The sequence below is a fragment of the Lissotriton helveticus genome, chromosome 5_1, assembly GCF_964261635.1.
Source record: "Lissotriton helveticus chromosome 5_1, aLisHel1.1, whole genome shotgun sequence".
In the NCBI taxonomy this organism is placed as follows: Eukaryota; Metazoa; Chordata; class Amphibia; order Caudata; family Salamandridae; genus Lissotriton; species Lissotriton helveticus.
This window is the reverse complement of record NC_136065.1, coordinates 1,650,537,306-1,650,559,974: the sequence shown is the minus strand read 5'-3', so window position 1 is coordinate 1,650,559,974 and position 22,669 is coordinate 1,650,537,306. Positions and strand designations below refer to the sequence as shown.

Genomic DNA, 22,669 nt, shown 5'->3' with positions numbered 1-22,669 from the left:
CAAGTGCAGAGAAATTGGAGGAGTACCACTTTCGAATCAACACTTCTTCTTCCATGGATGCTTTTCTCATTAAACTGGGCTTTGACAGTGGTATCAAGCCGTCCTTGTCTTCAGCAGGACACAGAAACAGGCACCAAGTCTACTAACCAAGTTCAACCACACTCTGCAACTTAATAGACCAGTGCTTTACAAATTAGCCAACTGTGTCATCAGCAAAGGCAGCCAATGTGCCAATCCTTTATAATTCTTCTGTAATACTTTTCTTTCTCGTAGGCAAAATTAGCACTTTAACTTCACAAATCATACAGATTTTACACTTGAAGCACCCCATGAACACATACTTACACACCTTGCAGTTCATCTACACACACTTAAGCTAAAAACCCATTCTGTCAAGTCAATATTCTGCAAACCTAATACATATTCAGTGCGTGTACATAGAACCACTTTTTAATGCCACTTAAATGCACTAGATTTTAGACTGTAGATGCAATCTAAATGACTGTGCAGTATGTACCCCACTTTATTATTAATTAGGAATGAGAACATGATGGCTATGAGAGTATTGGAAGAGCCTGCTTCCATTCTGAATGGAAACCTGAATTGTGTGACCATTGACAAAAACTGACCACGAAGGGACTTGAACCCTCAATCTTCTGATTTGAAGTCAGACACCTTATCCATTAGGCCACGCGGTCATGTGTCCTGCTGCGTTTATTTATATACTGTAGGTGGTATGCAAGGATGGAAAATATATTATTTATAGTTATTTAGGTTTACAAACCATTGTGGGGTTTTTTCAGCTCCTTTCAATTAAATCACTTTTTTGGAATTTATATAATGAGAATGTCACCAGTACGATAAGCTATTGTTTTCTTTTTTGCATTTAAACCTCTTTCTTCATGAGATTAAAGCTCAGAGTATGCTTTATATAGCTCTGGATGTTTCCAGAAGTGGAGAGAAACTGTTTTGAAAGTAGTTCAAACTGCTCCTTCCTGGATATTCCAATTTACACACACTCAAAGGTTGTATACGATTCATGAATCCTGACTTGCCCTATTCAAGTGCCTGAAAGCCTTTCACCACCTCTAGGAACAACAGTTACACCAATCCAATTCAAATCATTTTTTCCAAAGGAATATCTTCTGCCGGGTCAAAAATGCATCTGACAAAGATAGGTGTTTAAAAATTGACTTTGTAGTTTCAGAACATCAACATGACTCTGAAGAGTACAGAAGTAAAATGGTACCATTTCAAAGTTCCTAATACCTCATAAACATCTGAGAGGAAGCATGTAATAAATATACTTATTTTTCTGGAAAAGTAAGAGTGAACCTTGGTTTGCACCTCAGATGGGACTCGAACCCACAATCCCTGGCTTAGGAGGCCAGTGCCTTATCCATTAGGCCACTGAGGCACAGATAAATGCCAGCAATCTAGAGGCATTATTTAAATGTATTCAATCGTCCAATACTGGTGTCTGCACACAGGATATTTCTCAGTTCTCTCCATAAGTAAACTTCCCATTTTCATCCTCTTCCATCCCCGACTTTAACACTCTGTTCTGTGCTATAATGGAGACTCTGCATTTGTAGCAAGTGCAGAGAGATTGGAGGAGTACCAGTTTTCGAATCAACACTTCTTCTTCCATGGATGCTTTTCTCATTAAACTGGGCTTTGACAGTGGTATCAAGCCGTCCTTGTCTTCAGCAGGACACAGAAACAGGCACCAAGTCTACTAACCAAGTTCAACCACACTCTGCAACTTAATAGACCAGTGCTTTACAAATTAGCCAACTGTGTCATCAGCAAAGGCAGCCAATGTGCCAATCCTTTATAATTCTTCTGTAGTACTTTTCTTTCTCGTAGGCAAAATTAGCACTTTAACTGCACAAATCATACAGATTTTACACTTGAAGCACTCCATGAACACATACTTACACACCTTGCAGTTCATCTACACACACTTAAGCTAAAAACCCATTCTGTGAAGTCAAAAGTCTGCAAACCTAGTACATATTCAGTGCGTGTACATAGAAGCACTTTTTAATGCCACTTAAATGCACTAGATTTTAGACTGAAGATGCAATCTAAATGACTGTGCAGTATGTACTCCACTTTATTATTAATTAGGAATGAGAACATGATGGCTATGAGAGTATTGGAAGAGCCTGCTTCCATTCTGAATGGAAACCTGAATTGTGTGACCATTGGCAAAACCCGACCACGAAGGGACTCGAACCCTCAATCTTCTGATTCAAAGTCAGACGCCTTATCCATTAGGCCACGCGGTCATGTGTCCTGCTGCGTTTATTTATATACTGTAGGCGGTATGCAAGGATGGAAAATATATTATTTATAGTTATTTAGGTTTACAAACCATTGTGGGGTTTTTTCAGCTCCTTTCAATTAAATCACTTTTTTGGAATTTATATAATGAGAATGTCACCAGTACGATAAGCTATTGTTTTCTTTTTTGCATTTAAACCTCTTTCTTCATGAGATTAAAGCTCAGAGTATGCTGTATATAGCTCTGGATGTTTCCAGAAGTGGAGAGAAAATGTTTTGAAAGTAGTACAAACTGCTCCTTCCTGGATATTCCAATTTACACACACTCAAAGGTTGTATACGTTTCATGAATCCTGACTTGCCCTATTCAAGTGCCTGAAAGCCTTTCACCACCTCTAGAAACAACAGTTACACCAATCCAATTCAAATCATTTTTTCCAAAGGAATATCTTCTGCCGGGTCAAAAATGCATCTGACAAAGATAGGTGTTTAAAAATTGACTTTGTAGTTTCAGAACATCAACATGACTCTGGAGAGTACAGAAGTAAAATGGTACCATTTCAAAGTTCCTAATACCTCATAAACATCTGAGAGGAAGCATGTAATAAATATACGTATTTTTCTGGAAAAGTAAGAGTGAACTTTGGTTTGCACCTCAGATGGGACTTGAACCCACAATTCCTAGCTTAGGAGGCCAGTGCCTTATCCATTAGGCCACTGAGGCACAGATTAATGCCAACAATCTAGAGGCATTATTTAAATGTATTCAATCGTCCAACACTGGTGTCTGCACACAGGATATTTCTCAGTTCTCTCCATAAGTAAACTTCCCATTTTCATCCTCTTCCATCCCCGACTTTAACACTCTGTTCTGTGCTATAATGGAGACTCTGCATTTGTAGCAAGTGCAGAGAAATTGGAGGAGTACCATTTTCGAATCAACACTTCTTCTTCCATGGATGCTTTTCTCATTAAACTGGGCTTTGACAGTGGTATCAAGCTGCCCTTGTCTTCAGCAGGACACAGAAACAGGCACCAAGTCTACTAACCAAGTTCAACCACACTCTGCAACTTAATAGACCAGTGCTTTACAAATTAGCCAACTGTGTCATCAGCAAAGGCAGCCAATGTGCCAATCCTTTATAATTCTTCTGTTGTACTTTTCTTTCTCGTAGGCAAAATTAGCACTTTAACTGCACAAATCATACAGATTTTACACTTGAAGCACTCCATGAACACATACTTACACACCTTGCAGTTCATCTACACACACTTAAGCTAAAAACCCATTCTGTGAAGTCAAAAGTCTGCAAACCTAGTACATATTCAGTGCGTGTACATAGAAGCACTTTTTAATGCCACTTAAATGCACTAGATTTTAGACTGAAGATGCAATCTAAATGACTGTGCAGTATGTACTCCACTTTATTATTAATTAGGAATGAGAACATGATGGCTATGAGAGTATTGGAAGAGCCTGCTTCCATTCTGAATGGAAACCTGAATTGTGTGACCATTGGCAAAAACCGACCACGAAGGGACTAGATCCCTCAATCTTCTGATTCGAAGTCAGACGCCTTATCCATTAGGCCACGCGGTCATGTGCCCTGCTGCGTTTATTTATATACTGTAGGTGGTATGCAAGGATGGAAAATATATTATTTATAGTTATTTAGGTTTACAAACCATTGTGGGGTTTTTTCAGCTCCTTTCAATTAAATCACTTTTTTTGGAATTTATATAATGAGAATGTCACCAGTACGATAAGCTATTGTTTTCTTTTTTGCATTTAAACCTCTTTCTTCATGAGATTAAAGCTCAGAGTATGCTTTATATAGCTCTGGATGTTTCCAGAAGTGGAGAGAAACTGTTTTGAAAGTAGTACAAACTGCTCCTTCCTGGATATTCCAATTTACACACACTCAAATGTTGTATACGTTTCATGAATCCTGACTTGCCCTATTCAAGTGCCTGAAAGCCTTTCACCACCTCTAGAAACAACAGTTACACCAATCCAATTCAAATCATTTTTTCCAAAGGAATATCTTCTGCCGGGTCAAAAATGCATCTGACAAAGAAAGGTGTTTAAAAATTGACTTTGTAGTTTCAGAACATCAACATGACTCTGAAGAGTACAGAAGTAAAATGGTACCATTTCAAAGTTCCTAATACCTCATAAACATCTGAGAGTAGGCATGTAATAAATTACTTATTTGTCTGGAAAAGTAAGAGTGAACTTTAGTTTGCACCTCAGATGGGACTCGAACCCACCATCCCTGGCTTAAGAGGCCAGTGCCTTATCCATTAGGCCACTGAGGCACAGATAAATGCCAGCAATCTAGAGGCATTATTTAAATGTATTCAATCGTCCAACACTGGTGTCTGCACACAGGATATTTCTCAGTTCTCTCCATAAGTAAACTTCCCATTTTCATCCTCTTCCATCCCCGACTTTAACACTCTGTTCTGTGCTATAATGGAGACTCTGCATTTGTAGCAAGTGCAGAGAAATTGGAGGAGTACCACTTTCGAATCAACACTTCTTCTTCCATGGATGCTTTTCTCATTAAACTGGGCTTTGACAGTGGTATCAAGCCGTCCTTGTCTTCAGCAGGACACAGAAACAGGCACCAAGTCTACTAACCAAGTTCAACCACACTCTGCAACTTAATAGACCAGTGCTTTACAAATTAGCCAACTGTGTCATCAGCAAAGGCAGCCAATGTGCCAATCCTTTATAATTCTTCTGTAGTACTTTTCTTTCTCGTAGGCAAAATTAGCACTTTAACTTCACAAATCATACAGATTTTACACTTGAAGCACCCCATGAACACATACTTACACACCTTGCAGTTCATCTACACACACTTAAGCTAAAAACCCATTCTGTCAAGTCAATATTCTGCAAACCTAATACATATTCAGTGCGTGTACATAGAACCACTTTTTAATGCCACTTAAATGCACTAGATTTTAGACTGTAGATGCAATCTAAATGACTGTGCAGTATGTACCCCACTTTATTATTAATTAGGAATGAGAACATGATGGCTATGAGAGTATTGGAAGAGCCTGCTTCCATTCTGAATGGAAACCTGAATTGTGTGACCATTGACAAAAACTGACCACGAAGGGACTTGAACCCTCAATCTTCTGATTTGAAGTCAGACACCTTATCCATTAGGCCACGCGGTCATGTGTCCTGCTGCGTTTATTTATATACTGTAGGTGGTATGCAAGGATGGAAAATATATTATTTATAGTTATTTAGGTTTACAAACCATTGTGGGGTTTTTTCAGCTCCTTTCAATTAAATCACTTTTTTGGAATTTATATAATGAGAATGTCACCAGTACGATAAGCTATTGTTTTCTTTTTTGCATTTAAACCTCTTTCTTCATGAGATTAAAGCTCAGAGTATGCTTTATATAGCTCTGGATGTTTCCAGAAGTGGAGAGAAACTGTTTTGAAAGTAGTTCAAACTGCTCCTTCCTGGATATTCCAATTTACACACACTCAAAGGTTGTATACGATTCATGAATCCTGACTTGCCCTATTCAAGTGCCTGAAAGCCTTTCACCACCTCTAGGAACAACAGTTACACCAATCCAATTCAAATCATTTTTTCCAAAGGAATATCTTCTGCCGGGTCAAAAATGCATCTGACAAAGATAGGTGTTTAAAAATTGACTTTGTAGTTTCAGAACATCAACATGACTCTGAAGAGTACAGAAGTAAAATGGTACCATTTCAAAGTTCCTAATACCTCATAAACATCTGAGAGGAAGCATGTAATAAATATACTTATTTTTCTGGAAAAGTAAGAGTGAACCTTGGTTTGCACCTCAGATGGGACTCGAACCCACAATCCCTGGCTTAGGAGGCCAGTGCCTTATCCATTAGGCCACTGAGGCACAGATAAATGCCAGCAATCTAGAGGCATTATTTAAATGTATTCAATCGTCCAATACTGGTGTCTGCACACAGGATATTTCTCAGTTCTCTCCATAAGTAAACTTCCCATTTTCATCCTCTTCCATCCCCGACTTTAACACTCTGTTCTGTGCTATAATGGAGACTCTGCATTTGTAGCAAGTGCAGAGAGATTGGAGGAGTACCAGTTTTCGAATCAACACTTCTTCTTCCATGGATGCTTTTCTCATTAAACTGGGCTTTGACAGTGGTATCAAGCCGTCCTTGTCTTCAGCAGGACACAGAAACAGGCACCAAGTCTACTAACCAAGTTCAACCACACTCTGCAACTTAATAGACCAGTGCTTTACAAATTAGCCAACTGTGTCATCAGCAAAGGCAGCCAATGTGCCAATCCTTTATAATTCTTCTGTAGTACTTTTCTTTCTCGTAGGCAAAATTAGCACTTTAACTGCACAAATCATACAGATTTTACACTTGAAGCACTCCATGAACACATACTTACACACCTTGCAGTTCATCTACACACACTTAAGCTAAAAACCCATTCTGTGAAGTCAAAAGTCTGCAAACCTAGTACATATTCAGTGCGTGTACATAGAAGCACTTTTTAATGCCACTTAAATGCACTAGATTTTAGACTGAAGATGCAATCTAAATGACTGTGCAGTATGTACTCCACTTTATTATTAATTAGGAATGAGAACATGATGGCTATGAGAGTATTGGAAGAGCCTGCTTCCATTCTGAATGGAAACCTGAATTGTGTGACCATTGGCAAAAACCGACCACGAAGGGACCCGAACCCTCAATCTTCTGATTCGAAGTCAGACGCCTTATCCATTAGGCCACGCGGTCATGTGTCCTGCTGCGTTTATTTATATACTGTAGGTGGTATGCAAGGATGGAAAATAAATTATTTATAGTTATTTAGGTTTACAAACCATTGTGGGGTTTTTTCAGCTCCTTTCAATTAAATCACTTTTTTGGAATTTATATAATGAGAATGTCACCAGTACGATAAGCTATTGTTTTCTTTTTTGCATTTAAACCTCTTTCTTCATGAGATTAAAGCTCAGAGTATGCTTTATATAGCTCTGGATGTTTCCAGAAGTGGAGAGAAACTGTTTTGAAAGTAGTACAAACTGCTCCTTCCTGGATATTCCAATTTACACACACTCAAAGGTTGTATACGTTTCATGAATCCTGACTTGCCCTATTCAAGTGCCTGAAAGCCTTTCACTACCTCTAGAAACAACAGCTACACCAATCCAATTCAAATCATTTTTTCCAAAGGAATATCTTCTGCCGGGTCAAAAATGCATCTGACAAAGATAGGTGTTTAAAAATTGACTTTGTAGTTTCAGAACATCAACATGACTCTGAAGAGTACAGAAGTAAAATGGTACCATTTCAAAGTTCCTAATACCTCATAAACATCTGAGAGGAAGCATGTAATAAATATACTTATTTTTCTGGAAAAGTAAGAGTGAACTTTGGTTTGCACCTCAGATGGGACTCGAACCCACATTCCCTGGCTTAGGAGGCCAGTGCCTTATCCATTAGGCCACTGAGGCACAGATAAATGCCAACAATCTAGAGGCATTTTTTAAATGTATTCAATCGTCCAACACTGGTGTCTGCACACAGGATATTTCTCAGTTCTCTCCATAAGTAAACTTCCCATTTTCATGCTCTTCCATCCCCGACTTTAACACTCTGTTCTGTGCTATAATGGAGACTCTGCATTTGTAGCAAGTGCAGAGAAATTGGAGGAGTACCATTTTCGAATCAACACTTCTTCTTCCATGGATGCTTTTCTCATTAAACTGGGCTTTGACAGTGGTATCAAGCCGTCCTTGTCTTCAGCAGGACACAGAAACAGGCACCAAGTCTACTAACCAAGTTCAACCACACTCTGCAACTTAATAGACCAGTGCTTTACAAATTAGCCAACTGTGTCATCAGCAAAGGCAGCCAATGTGCCAATCCCTTATAATTCTTCTGTTGTACTTTTCTTTCTCGTAGGCAAAATTAGCACTTTAACTGCACAAATCATACAGATTTTACACTTGAAGCACTCCATGAACACATACTTACACACCTTGCAGTTCATCTACACACACTTAAGCTAAAAACCCATTCTGTGAAGTCAAAAGTCTGCAAACCTAGTACATATTCAGTGCGTGTACATAGAAGCACTTTTTAATGCCACTTAAATGCACTAGATTTTAGACTGAAGATGCAATCTAAATGACTGTGCAGTATGTACTCCACTTTATTATTAATTAGGAATGAGAACATGATGGATATGAGAGTATTGGAAGAGCCTGCTTCCATTCTGAATGGAAACCTGAATTTTGTGACCATTGGCAAAAACCGACCATGAAGGGACTCGAACCCTCAATCTTCTGATTCGAAGTCAGACGCCTTATCCATTAGGCCACGCGGTCATGTGTCCTGCTGCGTTTATTTATATACTGTAGGTGGTATGCAAGGATGGAAAATATATTATTTATAGTTATTTAGGTTTACAAACCATTGTGGGGTTTTTTCAGCTCCTTTCAATTAAATCACTTTTTTGGAATTTATATAATGAGAATGTCACCAGTACGATAAGCTATTGTTTTCTTTTTTGCATTTAAACCTCTTTCTTCATGAGATTAAAGCTCAGAGTATGCTTTATATAGCTCTGGATGTTTCCAGAAGTGGAGAGAAACTGTTTTGAAAGTAGTACAAACTGCTCCTTCCTGGATATTCCAATTTACACACACTCAAAGGTTGTATACGTTTCATGAATCCTGACTTGCCCTATTCAAGTGCCTGAAAGCCTTTCACCACCTCTAGGAACAACAGTTACACCAATCCAATTCAAATCATTTTTTCCAAAGGAATATCTTCTGCCGGGTCAAAAATGCATCTGACAAAGATAGGTGTTTAAAAATTGACTTTGTAGTTTCAGAACATCAACATGACTCTGAAGAGTACAGATGGTACCATTTCAAAGTTCCTAATACCTCATAAACATCTGAGAGGAAGCATGTAATAAATATACTTATTTTTCTGGAAAAGTAAGAGTGAACCTTGTTTTGCACCTCAGATGGGACTCGAACCCACAATCCCTGGCTTAGGAGGCCAGTGCCTTATCCATTAGGCCACTGAGGCACAGATAAATGCCAGCAATCTAGAGGCATTATTTAAATGTATTCAATCGTCCAACACTGGTGTCTGCACACAGGATATTTCTCAGTTCTCTCCATAAGTAAACTTCCCATTTTCATCCTCTTCCATCCCCGACTTTAACACTCTGTTCTGTGCTATAATGGAGACTCTGCATTTGTAGCAAGTGCAGAGAAATTGGAGGAGTACCATTTTCGAATCAACACTTCTTCTTCCATGGATGCTTTTCTCATTAAACTGGGCTTTGACAGTGGTATCAAGTCGTCCTTGTCTTCAGCAGGACACAGAAACAGGCACCAAGTCTACTAACCAAGTTCAACCACACTCTGCAACTTAATAGACCAGTGCTTAACAAATTAGCCAACTGTGTCATCAGCAAAGGCAGCCAATGTGCCAATCCTTTATAATTCTTCTGTTGTACTTTTCTTTCTCGTAGGCAAAATTAGCACTTTAACTGCACAAATCATACAGATTTTACACTTGAAGCACTCCATGAACACATACTTACATACCTTGCAGTTCATCTACACACACTTAAGCTAAAAACCCATTCTGTGAAGTCAAAAGTCTGCAAACCTAGTACATATTCAGTGCGTGTACATAGAAGCACTTTTTAATGCCACTTAAATGCACTAGATTTTAGACTGAAGATGCAATCTAAATGACTGTGCAGTATGTACTCCACTTTATTATTAATTAGGAATGAGAACATGATGGCTATGAGAGTATTGGAAGAGCCTGCTTCCATTCTGAATGGAAACCTGAATTGTGTGACCATTGGCAAAAACCGACCATGAAGGGACTCGAACCCTCAATCTTCTGATTCGAAGTCAGACGCCTTATCCATTAGGCCACGCGGTCATGTGTCCTGCTGCGTTTATTTATATACTGTAGGTGGTATGCAAGGATGGAAAATATATTATTTATAGTTATTTAGGTTTACAAACCATTGTGGGGTTTTTTCAGCTCCTTTCAATTAAATCACTTTTTTGGAATTTATATAATGAGAATGTCACCAGTACGATAAGCTATTGTTTTCTTTTTTGCATTTAAACCTCTTTCTTCATGAGATTAAAGCTCAGAGTATGCTTTATATAGCTCTGGATGTTTCCAGAAGTGGAGAGAAACTGTTTTGAAAGTAGTACAAACTGCTCCTTCCTGGATATTCCAATTTACACACACTCAAAGGTTGTATACGTTTCATGAATCCTGACTTGCCCTATTCAAGTGCCTGAAAGCCTTTCACTACCTCTAGAAACAACAGCTACACCAATCCAATTCAAATCATTTTTTCCAAAGGAATATCTTCTGCCGGGTCAAAAATGCATCTGACAAAGATAGGTGTTTAAAAATTGACTTTGTAGTTTCAGAACATCAACATGACTCTGAAGAGTACAGAAGTAAAATGGTACCATTTCAAAGTTCCTAATACCTCATAAACATCTGAGAGGAAGCATGTAATAAATATACTTATTTTTCTGGAAAAGTAAGAGTGAACTTTGGTTTGCACCTCAGATGGGACTCGAACCCACATTCCCTGGCTTAGGAGGCCAGTGCCTTATCCATTAGGCCACTGAGGCACAGATAAATGCCAACAATCTAGAGGCATTATTTAAATGTATTCAATCGTCCAACACTGGTGTCTGCACACAGGATATTTCTCAGTTCTCTCCATAAGTAAACTTCCCATTTTCATGCTCTTCCATCCCCGACTTTAACACTCTGTTCTGTGCTATAATGGAGACTCTGCATTTGTAGCAAGTGCAGAGAAATTGGAGGAGTACCATTTTCGAATCAACACTTCTTCTTCCATGGATGCTTTTCTCATTAAACTGGGCTTTGACAGTGGTATCAAGCCGTCCTTGTCTTCAGCAGGACACAGAAACAGGCACCAAGTCTATTAACCAAGTTCAACCACACTCTGCAACTTAATAGACCAGTGCTTTACAAATTAGCCAACTGTGTCATCAGCAAAGGCAGCCAATGTGCCAATCCCTTATAATTCTTCTGTTGTACTTTTCTTTCTCGTAGGCAAAATTAGCACTTTAACTGCACAAATCATACAGATTTTACACTTGAAGCACTCCATGAACACATACTTACACACCTTGCAGTTCATCTACACACACTTAAGCTAAAAACCCATTCTGTGAAGTCAAAAGTCTGCAAACCTAGTACATATTCAGTGCGTGTACATAGAAGCACTTTTTAATGCCACTTAAATGCACTAGATTTTAGACTGAAGATGCAATCTAAATGACTGTGCAGTATGTACTCCACTTTATTATTAATTAGGAATGAGAACATGATGGATATGAGAGTATTGGAAGAGCCTGCTTCCATTCTGAATGGAAACCTGAATTGTGTGACCATTGGCAAAAACCGACCATGAAGGGACTCGAACCCTCAATCTTCTGATTCGAAGTCAGACGCCTTATCCATTAGGCCACGCGGTCATGTGTCCTGCTGCGTTTATTTATATACTGTAGGTGGTATGCAAGGATGGAAAATATATTATTTATAGTTATTTAGGTTTACAAACCATTGTGGGGTTTTTTCAGCTCCTTTCAATTAAATCACTTTTTTGGAATTTATATAATGAGAATGTCACCAGTACGATAAGCTATTGTTTTCTTTTTTGCATTTAAACCTCTTTCTTCATGAGATTAAAGCTCAGAGTATGCTTTATATAGCTCTGGATGTTTCCAGAAGTGGAGAGAAACTGTTTTGAAAGTAGTACAAACTGCTCCTTCCTGGATATTCCAATTTACACACACTCAAAGGTTGTATACGTTTCATGAATCCTGACTTGCCCTATTCAAGTGCCTGAAAGCCTTTCACCACCTCTAGGAACAACAGTTACACCAATCCAATTCAAATCATTTTTTCCAAAGGAATATCTTCTGCCGGGTCAAAAATGCATCTGACAAAGATAGGTGTTTAAAAATTGACTTTGTAGTTTCAGAACATCAACATGACTCTGAAGAGTACAGATGGTACCATTTCAAAGTTCCTAATACCTCATAAACATCTGAGAGGAAGCATGTAATAAATATACTTATTTTTCTGGAAAAGTAAGAGTGAACCTTGTTTTGCACCTCAGATGGGACTCGAACCCACAATCCCTGGCTTAGGATGCCAGTGCCTTATCCATTAGGCCACTGAGGCACAGATAAATGCCAGCAATCTAGAGGCATTATTTAAATGTATTCAATCGTCCAACACTGGTGTCTGCACACAGGATATTTCTCAGTTCTCTCCATAAGTAAACTTCCCATTTTCATCCTCTTCCATCCCCGACTTTAACACTCTGTTCTGTGCTATAATGGAGACTCTGCATTTGTAGCAAGTGCAGAGAAATTGGAGGAGTACCATTTTCGAATCAACACTTCTTCTTCCATGGATGCTTTTCTCATTAAACTGGGCTTTGACAGTGGTATCAAGCCGTCCTTGTCTTCAGCAGGACACAGAAACAGGCACCAAGTCTACTAACCAAGTTCAACCACACTCTGCAACTTAATAGACCAGTGCTTAACAAATTAGCCAACTGTGTCATCAGCAAAGGCAGCCAATGTGCCAATCCTTTATAATTCTTCTGTTGTACTTTTCTTTCTCGTAGGCAAAATTAGCACTTTAACTGCACAAATCATACAGATTTTACACTTGAAGCACTCCATGAACACATACTTACATACCTTGCAGTTCATCTACACACACTTAAGCTAAAAACCCATTCTGTGAAGTCAAAAGTCTGCAAACCTAGTACATATTCAGTGCGTGTACATAGAAGCACTTTTTAATGCCACTTAAATGCACTAGATTTTAGACTGAAGATGCACTCTAAATGACTGTGCAGTATGTACTCCACTTTATTATTAATTAGGAATGAGAACATGATGGCTATGAGAGTATTGGAAGAGCCTGCTTCCATTCTGAATGGAAACCTGAATTGTGTGACCATTGGCAAAAACCGACCACGAAGGGACTCGATCCCTCAATCTTCTGATTCGAAGTCAGACGCCTTATCCATTAGGCCACGCAGTCATGTGCCCTGCTGCGTTTATTTATATACTGTAGGTGGTATGCAAGGATGGAAAATATATTATTTATAGTTATTTAGGTTTACAAACCATTGTGGGGTTTTTTCAGCTCCTTTCAATTAAATCACTTTTTTTGGAATTTATATAATGAGAATGTCACCAGTACGATAAGCTATTGTTTTCTTTTTTGCATTTAAACCTCTTTCTTCATGAGATTAAAGCTCAGAGTATGCTTTATATAGCTCTGGATGTTTCCAGAAGTGGAGAGAAACTGTTTTGAAAGTAGTACAAACTGCTCCTTCCTGGATATTCCAATTTACACACACTCAAATGTTGTATACGTTTCATGAATCCTGACTTGCCCTATTCAAGTGCCTGAAAGCCTTTCACCACCTCTAGAAACAACAGTTACACCAATCCAATTCAAATCATTTTTTCCAAAGGAATATCTTCTGCCGGGTCAAAAATGCATCTGACAAAGATAGGTGTTTAAAAATTGACTTTGTAGTTTCAGAACATCAACATGACTCTGAAGAGTACAGAAGTAAAATTGTACCATTTCAAAGTTCCTAATACCTCATAAACATCTGAGAGGAAGCATGTAATAAATATACTTATTTTTCTGGAAAAGTAAGAGTGAACTTTAGTTTGCACCTCAGATGGGACTCGAACCCACCATCCCTGGCTTAAGAGGCCAGTGCCTTATCCATTAGGCCACTGAGGCACAGATAAATGCCAGCAATCTAGAGGCATTATTTAAATGTATTCAATCGTCCAACACTGGTGTCTGCACACAGGATATTTCTCAGTTCTCTCCATAAGTAAACTTCCCATTTTCATCCTCTTCCATCCCCGACTTTAACACTCTGTTCTGTGCTATAATGGAGACTCTGCATTTGTAGCAAGTGCAGAGAAATTGGAGGAGTACCACTTTCGAATCAACACTTCTTCTTCCATGGATGCTTTTCTCATTAAACTGGGCTTTGACAGTGGTATCAAGCCGTCCTTGTCTTCAGCAGGACACAGAAACAGGCACCAAGTCTACTAACCAAGTTCAACCACACTCTGCAACTTAATAGACCAGTGCTTTACAAATTAGCCAACTGTGTCATCAGCAAAGGCAGCCAATGTGCCAATCCTTTATAATTCTTCTGTAGTACTTTTCTTTCTCGTAGGCAAAATTAGCACTTTAACTTCACAAATCATACAGATTTTACACTTGAAGCACCCCATGAACACATACTTACACACCTTGCAGTTCATCTACACACACTTAAGCTAAAAACCCATTCTGTCAAGTCAATATTCTGCAAACCTAATACATATTCAGTGCGTGTACATAGAAGCACTTTTTAATGCCACTTAAATGCACTAGATTTTAGACTGTAGATGCAATCTAAATGACTGTGCAGTATGTACTCCACTTTATTATTAATTAGGAATGAGAACATGATGGCTATGAGAGTATTGGAAGAGCCTGCTTCCATTCTGAATGGAAACCTGAATTGTGTGACCATTGGCAAAAACCGACCACGAAGGGACTCGAACCCTCAATCTTCTGATTCGAAGTCAGACGCCTTATCCATTAGGCAATAAACAAGAAAGGAGTGTACATGTAGAAAGGGCTAAGCCGTTCACGGGAGCACCAGTACACCCACACTGGGATGTTTAAGAAAGCCCTCACTCACCACCTGGTGATGACATGCTTCATCATCGGGCCCCACCAAAGAGACAGAGTGTCTCTTTGGTGTGCTGCAACGCCAGGATTACTGCGGAGCGGGATAGTGGGTAGAGGGCGTGTTGTGTGCAAAAGAAAATTAGTGAGTGATGGAGGTATTAAAAAATGTCAGTAGTGTATCTGAGATAACAATTTATTAAATGATCACTAAGGACACTGGATTTAAAAGAATGTGAGGGACCAGTCCACTTTTATTGAGGGGTGGGTTCCTATAGGGTAGTCGACATGTTTCTTGCCATTGAAACGGTGTTAATTTACCCGGCAATTCATCAGGACTGGGTGTAATAAACCCCGGCGGTATGGGCACGCTAAGGCCCACCCTTACCTAGGGACGTGAGTGTAAAAATAATCAAAATGTGAAAAGTGCAAAACAATTAGGAATAGTAAACTTATTCCTAATTACTCCTGGTTTAGGAGGCTTCTACTGATCGTTTCTGCACTTTTCAGGTGTTATGACAAAACACCATGGGTCTCAGGAGGGGGGTGGAAGCGTATTCGGCACACCGCCCTTGACGCTCGGCACCCGTAGTCCACCTACGTCACCCTCGAACTGGACCCCGTAGAGCCTTATCCATTAGGCCACGCAGTCATGTGTCCTGCTGCGTTTATTTATATACTGTAGGTGGTATGCAAGGATGGAAAATATATTATTTATAGTTATTTAGGTTTACAAACCATTGTGGGGTTTTTTCAGCTTGTTTCAATTAAATCACTTTTTGGGAATTTATATAATGAGAATGTCACCAGTACGATAAGCTATTGTTTTCTTTTTTGCATTTAAACCTCTTTCTTCATGAGATTAAAGCTCAGAGTATGCTTTATATAGCTCTGGATGTTTCCAGAAGTGGAGAGAAACTGTTTTGAAAGTAGTACAAACTGCTCCTTCCTGGATATTCCAATTTACACACACTCAAATGTTGTATACGTTTCATGAATCCTGACTTGCCCTATTCAAGTGCCTGAAAGCCTTTCACCACCTCTAGAAACAACAGTTACACCAATCCAATTCAAATAATTTTTTCCAAAGGAATATCTTCTGCCGGGTCAAAAATGCATCTGACAAAGATAGGTGTTTAAAAATTGACTTTGTAGTTTCAGAACATCAACATGACTCTGAAGAGTACAGAAGTAAAATGGTACCATTTCAAAGTTCCTAATACCTCATAAACATCTGAGAGGAAGCATGTAATAAATATACTTATTTTTCTGGAAAAGTAAGAGTGAACTTTAGTTTGCACCTCAGATGGGACTCGAACCCACAATCCCTGGCTTATGAGGCCAGTGCCTTATCCATTAGGCCACTGAGGCACAGATAAATGCCAGCAATCTAGAGGCATTATTTAAATCTATTCAATCGTCCAACACTGGTGTCTGCACACAGGATATTTCTCAGTTCTCTCCATAAGTAAACTTCCCATTTTCATCCTCTTCCATCCCCGACTTTAACACTCTGTTCTGTGCTATAATGGAGACTCTGCATTTGTAGCAAGTGCAGAGAAATTGGAGGAGTACCATTTTCGAATCAACACTTCTTCTTCCATGGATGCTTTTCTCATTAAACTGGGCTTTGACAGTGGTATCAAGCCGTCCTTGTCTTCAGCAGGACACAGAAACAGGCACCAAGTCTACTAACCAAGTTCAACCACACTCTGCAACTTAATAGACCAGTGCTTTACAAATTAGCCAACTGTGTCATCAGCAAAGGCAGCCAATGTGCCAATCCTTTATAATTCTTCTGTTGTACTTTTCTATCTCGTAGGCAAAATTAGCACTTTAACTGCACAAATCATACAGATTTTATACTTGAAGCACTCCATGAACACATACTTACACACCTTGCAGTTCATCTACACACACTTAAGCTAAAAACCCATTCTGTGAAGTCAAAAGTCTGCAAACCTAGTACATATTCAGTGCGTGTACATAGAAGCACTTTTTAATGCCACTTAAATGCACTAGATTTTAGACTGAAGATGCAATCTAAATGACTGTGCAGTATGTACTCCACTTTATTATTAATTAGGAATGAGAACATGATGGCTATGAGAGTATTGGAAGAGCCTGCTTCCATTCTGAATGGAAACCTGAATTGTGTGACCATTGGCAAAAACCGACCATGAAGGGACTCGAACCCTCAATCTTCTGATTCGAAGTCAGACGCCTTATCCATTAGGCCACGCGGTCATGTGTCCTGCTGCGTTTATTTATATACTGTAGGTGGTATGCAAGGATGGAAAATATATTATTTATAGTTATTTAGGTTTACAAACCATTGTGGGGTTTTTTCAGCTCCTTTCAATTAAATCACTTTTTTGGAATTTATATAATGAGAATGTCACCAGTACGATAAGCTATTGTTTTCTTTTTTGCATTTAAACCTCTTTCTTCATGAGATTAAAGCTCAGAGTATGCTTTATATAGCTCTGGATGTTTCCAGAAGTGGAGAGAAACTGTTTTGAAAGTAGTACAAACTGCTCCTTCCTGGATATTCCAATTTACACACACTCAAAGGTTGTATACGTTTCATGAATCCTGACTTGCCCTATTCAAGTGCCTGAAAGCCTTTCACTACCTCTAGAAACAACAGCTACACCAATCCAATTCAAATCATTTTTTCCAAAGGAATATCTTCTGCCGGGTCAAAAATGCATCTGACAAAGATAGGTGTTTAAAAATTGACTTTGTAGTTTCAGAACATCAACATGACTCTGAAGAGTACAGAAGTAAAATGGTACCATTTCAAAGTTCCTAATACCTCATAAACATCTGAGAGGAAGCATGTAATAAATATACTTATTTTTCTGGAAAAGTAAGAGTGAACTTTGGTTTGCACCTCAGATGGGACTCGAACCCACATTCCCTGGCTTAGGAGGCCAGTGCCTTATCCATTAGGCCACTGAGGCACAGATAAATGCCAACAATCTAGAGGCATTATTTAAATGTATTCAATCGTCCAACACTGGTGTCTGCACACAGGATATTTCTCAGTTCTCTCCATAAGTAAACTTCCCATTTTCATGCTCTTCCATCCCCGACTTTAACACTCTGTTCTGTGCTATAATGGAGACTCTGCATTTGTAGCAAGTGCAGAGAAATTGGAGGAGTACCATTTTCGAATCAACACTTCTTCTTCCATGGATGCTTTTCTCATTAAACTGGGCTTTGACAGTGGTATCAAGCCGTCCTTGTCTTCAGCAGGACACAGAAACAGGCACCAAGTCTATTAACCAAGTTCAACCACACTCTGCAACTTAATAGACCAGTGCTTTACAAATTAGCCAACTGTGTCATCAGCAAAGGCAGCCAATGTGCCAATCCCTTATAATTCTTCTGTTGTACTTTTCTTTCTCGTAGGCAAAATTAGCACTTTAACTGCACAAATCATACAGATTTTACACTTGAAGCACTCCATGAACACATACTTACACACCTTGCAGTTCATCTACACACACTTAAGCTAAAAACCCATTCTGTGAAGTCAAAAGTCTGCAAACCTAGTACATATTCAGTGCGTGTACATAGAAGCACTTTTTAATGCCACTTAAATGCACTAGATTTTAGACTGAAGATGCAATCTAAATGACTGTGCAGTATGTACTCCACTTTATTATTAATTAGGAATGAGAACATGATGGATATGAGAGTATTGGAAGAGCCTGCTTCCATTCTGAATGGAAACCTGAATTGTGTGACCATTGGCAAAAACCGACCATGAAGGGACTCGAACCCTCAATCTTCTGATTCGAAGTCAGACGCCTTATCCATTAGGCCACGCGGTCATGTGTCCTGCTGCGTTTATTTATATACTGTAGGTGGTATGCAAGGATGGAAAATATATTATTTATAGTTATTTAGGTTTACAAACCATTGTGGGGTTTTTTCAGCTCCTTTCAATTAAATCACTTTTTTGGAATTTATATAATGAGAATGTCACCAGTACGATAAGCTATTGTTTTCTTTTTTGCATTTAAACCTCTTTCTTCATGAGATTAAAGCTCAGAGTATGCTTTATATAGCTCTGGATGTTTCCAGAAGTGGAGAGAAACTGTTTTGAAAGTAGTACAAACTGCTCCTTCCTGGATATTCCAATTTACACACACTCAAAGGTTGTATACGTTTCATGAATCCTGACTTGCCCTATTCAAGTGCCTGAAAGCCTTTCACCACCTCTAGGAACAACAGTTACACCAATCCAATTCAAATCATTTTTTCCAAAGGAATATCTTCTGCCGGGTCAAAAATGCATCTGACAAAGATAGGTGTTTAAAAATTGACTTTGTAGTTTCAGAACATCAACATGACTCTGAAGAGTACAGATGGTACCATTTCAAAGTTCCTAATACCTCATAAACATCTGAGAGGAAGCATGTAATAAATATACTTATTTTTCTGGAAAAGTAAGAGTGAACCTTGTTTTGCACCTCAGATGGGACTCGAACCCACAATCCCTGGCTTAGGAGGCCAGTGCCTTATCCATTAGGCCACTGAGGCACAGATAAATGCCAGCAATCTAGAGGCATTATTTAAATGTATTCAATCGTCCAACACTGGTGTCTGCACACAGGATATTTCTCAGTTCTCTCCATAAGTAAACTTCCCATTTTCATCCTCTTCCATCCCCGACTTTAACACTCTGTTCTGTGCTATAATGGAGACTCTGCATTTGTAGCAAGTGCAGAGAAATTGGAGGAGTACCATTTTCGAATCAACACTTCTTCTTCCATGGATGCTTTTCTCATTAAACTGGGCTTTGACAGTGGTATCAAGCCGTCCTTGTCTTCAGCAGGACACAGAAACAGGCACCAAGTCTACTAACCAAGTTCAACCACACTCTGCAACTTAATAGACCAGTGCTTAACAAATTAGCCAACTGTGTCATCAGCAAAGGCAGCCAATGTGCCAATCCTTTATAATTCTTCTGTTGTACTTTTCTTTCTCGTAGGCAAAATTAGCACTTTAACTGCACAAATCATACAGATTTTACACTTGAAGCACTCCATGAACACATACTTACATACCTTGCAGTTCATCTACACACACTTAAGCTAAAAACCCATTCTGTGAAGTCAAAAGTCTGCAAACCTAGTACATATTCAGTGCGTGTACATAGAAGCACTTTTTAATGCCACTTAAATGCACTAGATTTTAGACTGAAGATGCACTCTAAATGACTGTGCAGTATGTACTCCACTTTATTATTAATTAGGAATGAGAACATGATGGCTATGAGAGTATTGGAAGAGCCTGCTTCCATTCTGAATGGAAACCTGAATTGTGTGACCATTGGCAAAAACCGACCACGAAGGGACTCGATCCCTCAATCTTCTGATTCGAAGTCAGACGCCTTATCCATTAGGCCACGCAGTCATGTGCCCTGCTGCGTTTATTTATATACTGTAGGTGGTATGCAAGGATGGAAAATATATTATTTATAGTTATTTAGGTTTACAAACCATTGTGGGGTTTTTTCAGCTCCTTTCAATTAAATCACTTTTTTTGGAATTTATATAATGAGAATGTCACCAGTACGATAAGCTATTGTTTTCTTTTTTGCATTTAAACCTCTTTCTTCATGAGATTAAAGCTCAGAGTATGCTTTATATAGCTCTGGATGTTTCCAGAAGTGGAGAGAAACTGTTTTGAAAGTAGTACAAACTGCTCCTTCCTGGATATTCCAATTTACACACACTCAAATGTTGTATACGTTTCATGAATCCTGACTTGCCCTATTCAAGTGCCTGAAAGCCTTTCACCACCTCTAGAAACAACAGTTACACCAATCCAATTCAAATCATTTTTTCCAAAGGAATATCTTCTGCCGGGTCAAAAATGCATCTGACAAAGATAGGTGTTTAAAAATTGACTTTGTAGTTTCAGAACATCAACATGACTCTGAAGAGTACAGAAGTAAAATTGTACCATTTCAAAGTTCCTAATACCTCATAAACATCTGAGAGGAAGCATGTAATAAATATACTTATTTTTCTGGAAAAGTAAGAGTGAACTTTAGTTTGCACCTCAGATGGGACTCGAACCCACCATCCCTGGCTTAAGAGGCCAGTGCCTTATCCATTAGGCCACTGAGGCACAGATAAATGCCAGCAATCTAGAGGCATTATTTAAATGTATTCAATCGTCCAACACTGGTGTCTGCACACAGGATATTTCTCAGTTCTCTCCATAAGTAAACTTCCCATTTTCATCCTCTTCCATCCCCGACTTTAACACTCTGTTCTGTGCTATAATGGAGACTCTGCATTTGTAGCAAGTGCAGAGAAATTGGAGGAGTACCACTTTCGAATCAACACTTCTTCTTCCATGGATGCTTTTCTCATTAAACTGGGCTTTGACAGTGGTATCAAGCCGTCCTTGTCTTCAGCAGGACACAGAAACAGGCACCAAGTCTACTAACCAAGTTCAACCACACTCTGCAACTTAATAGACCAGTGCTTTACAAATTAGCCAACTGTGTCATCAGCAAAGGCAGCCAATGTGCCAATCCTTTATAATTCTTCTGTAGTACTTTTCTTTCTCGTAGGCAAAATTAGCACTTTAACTTCACAAATCATACAGATTTTACACTTGAAGCACCCCATGAACACATACTTACACACCTTGCAGTTCATCTACACACACTTAAGCTAAAAACCCATTCTGTCAAGTCAATATTCTGCAAACCTAATACATATTCAGTGCGTGTACATAGAAGCACTTTTTAATGCCACTTAAATGCACTAGATTTTAGACTGTAGATGCAATCTAAATGACTGTGCAGTATGTACTCCACTTTATTATTAATTAGGAATGAGAACATGATGGCTATGAGAGTATTGGAAGAGCCTGCTTCCATTCTGAATGGAAACCTGAATTGTGTGACCATTGGCAAAAACCGACCACGAAGGGACTCGAACCCTCAATCTTCTGATTCGAAGTCAGACGCCTTATCCATTAGGCAATAAACAAGAAAGGAGTGTACATGTAGAAAGGGCTAAGCCGTTCACGGGAGCACCAGTACACCCACACTGGGATGTTTAAGAAAGCCCTCACTCACCACCTGGTGATGACATGCTTCATCATCGGGCCCCACCAAAGAGACAGAGTGTCTCTTTGGTGTGCTGCAACGCCAGGATTACTGCGGAGCGGGATAGTGGGTAGAGGGCGTGTTGTGTGCAAAAGAAAATTAGTGAGTGATGGAGGTATTAAAAAATGTCAGTAGTGTATCTGAGATAACAATTTATTAAATGATCACTAAGGACACTGGATTTAAAAGAATGTGAGGGACCAGTCCACTTTTATTGAGGGGTGGGTTCCTATAGGGTAGTCGACATGTTTCTTGCCATTGAAACGGTGTTAATTTACCCGGCAATTCATCAGGACTGGGTGTAATAAACCCCGGCGGTATGGGCACGCTAAGGCCCACCCTTACCTAGGGACGTGAGTGTAAAAATAATCAAAATGTGAAAAGTGCAAAACAATTAGGAATAGTAAA

General features: G+C 39.1%; 19 non-coding genes across 19 annotated transcripts; all 19 read right to left on the bottom strand.

Annotated features, from left to right (window-relative positions):
- Positions 1-1,344: 1,344 nt before the first annotated feature.
- Positions 1,345-1,417, bottom strand: TRNAR-CCU (transfer RNA arginine (anticodon CCU)). Its single transcript has one exon. It is a non-coding gene; the product is annotated as a tRNA-Arg (tRNA).
- An 804-nt stretch (positions 1,418-2,221) lies between these two features.
- TRNAQ-UUG (transfer RNA glutamine (anticodon UUG)) lies at positions 2,222-2,294 on the bottom strand. The gene has a single exon. It is a non-coding gene; the product is annotated as a tRNA-Gln (tRNA).
- A 1,522-nt stretch (positions 2,295-3,816) lies between these two features.
- On the bottom strand, positions 3,817-3,889 carry TRNAR-UCG (transfer RNA arginine (anticodon UCG)). Its single transcript has one exon. It is a non-coding gene; the product is annotated as a tRNA-Arg (tRNA).
- A 2,241-nt stretch (positions 3,890-6,130) lies between these two features.
- On the bottom strand, positions 6,131-6,203 carry TRNAR-CCU (transfer RNA arginine (anticodon CCU)). The gene has a single exon. It is a non-coding gene; the product is annotated as a tRNA-Arg (tRNA).
- An 804-nt stretch (positions 6,204-7,007) lies between these two features.
- On the bottom strand, positions 7,008-7,080 carry TRNAR-UCG (transfer RNA arginine (anticodon UCG)). Its single transcript has one exon. It is a non-coding gene; the product is annotated as a tRNA-Arg (tRNA).
- Positions 7,081-7,726: 646 nt separating this feature from the next.
- TRNAR-CCU (transfer RNA arginine (anticodon CCU)) lies at positions 7,727-7,799 on the bottom strand. Its single transcript has one exon. It is a non-coding gene; the product is annotated as a tRNA-Arg (tRNA).
- An 803-nt stretch (positions 7,800-8,602) lies between these two features.
- On the bottom strand, positions 8,603-8,675 carry TRNAR-UCG (transfer RNA arginine (anticodon UCG)). Its single transcript has one exon. It is a non-coding gene; the product is annotated as a tRNA-Arg (tRNA).
- Positions 8,676-9,314: 639 nt separating this feature from the next.
- Positions 9,315-9,387, bottom strand: TRNAR-CCU (transfer RNA arginine (anticodon CCU)). The gene has a single exon. It is a non-coding gene; the product is annotated as a tRNA-Arg (tRNA).
- Positions 9,388-10,190: 803 nt separating this feature from the next.
- On the bottom strand, positions 10,191-10,263 carry TRNAR-UCG (transfer RNA arginine (anticodon UCG)). Its single transcript has one exon. It is a non-coding gene; the product is annotated as a tRNA-Arg (tRNA).
- A 646-nt stretch (positions 10,264-10,909) lies between these two features.
- On the bottom strand, positions 10,910-10,982 carry TRNAR-CCU (transfer RNA arginine (anticodon CCU)). Its single transcript has one exon. It is a non-coding gene; the product is annotated as a tRNA-Arg (tRNA).
- An 803-nt stretch (positions 10,983-11,785) lies between these two features.
- TRNAR-UCG (transfer RNA arginine (anticodon UCG)) lies at positions 11,786-11,858 on the bottom strand. The gene has a single exon. It is a non-coding gene; the product is annotated as a tRNA-Arg (tRNA).
- A 639-nt stretch (positions 11,859-12,497) lies between these two features.
- TRNAR-CCU (transfer RNA arginine (anticodon CCU)) lies at positions 12,498-12,570 on the bottom strand. Its single transcript has one exon. It is a non-coding gene; the product is annotated as a tRNA-Arg (tRNA).
- Positions 12,571-13,373: 803 nt separating this feature from the next.
- TRNAR-UCG (transfer RNA arginine (anticodon UCG)) lies at positions 13,374-13,446 on the bottom strand. Its single transcript has one exon. It is a non-coding gene; the product is annotated as a tRNA-Arg (tRNA).
- A 2,969-nt stretch (positions 13,447-16,415) lies between these two features.
- On the bottom strand, positions 16,416-16,488 carry TRNAM-CAU (transfer RNA methionine (anticodon CAU)). The gene has a single exon. It is a non-coding gene; the product is annotated as a tRNA-Met (tRNA).
- Positions 16,489-17,291: 803 nt separating this feature from the next.
- On the bottom strand, positions 17,292-17,364 carry TRNAR-UCG (transfer RNA arginine (anticodon UCG)). Its single transcript has one exon. It is a non-coding gene; the product is annotated as a tRNA-Arg (tRNA).
- A 646-nt stretch (positions 17,365-18,010) lies between these two features.
- On the bottom strand, positions 18,011-18,083 carry TRNAR-CCU (transfer RNA arginine (anticodon CCU)). Its single transcript has one exon. It is a non-coding gene; the product is annotated as a tRNA-Arg (tRNA).
- An 803-nt stretch (positions 18,084-18,886) lies between these two features.
- On the bottom strand, positions 18,887-18,959 carry TRNAR-UCG (transfer RNA arginine (anticodon UCG)). Its single transcript has one exon. It is a non-coding gene; the product is annotated as a tRNA-Arg (tRNA).
- A 639-nt stretch (positions 18,960-19,598) lies between these two features.
- On the bottom strand, positions 19,599-19,671 carry TRNAR-CCU (transfer RNA arginine (anticodon CCU)). Its single transcript has one exon. It is a non-coding gene; the product is annotated as a tRNA-Arg (tRNA).
- Positions 19,672-20,474: 803 nt separating this feature from the next.
- On the bottom strand, positions 20,475-20,547 carry TRNAR-UCG (transfer RNA arginine (anticodon UCG)). The gene has a single exon. It is a non-coding gene; the product is annotated as a tRNA-Arg (tRNA).
- Between the last annotated feature and the right edge of the window lie 2,122 nt (positions 20,548-22,669).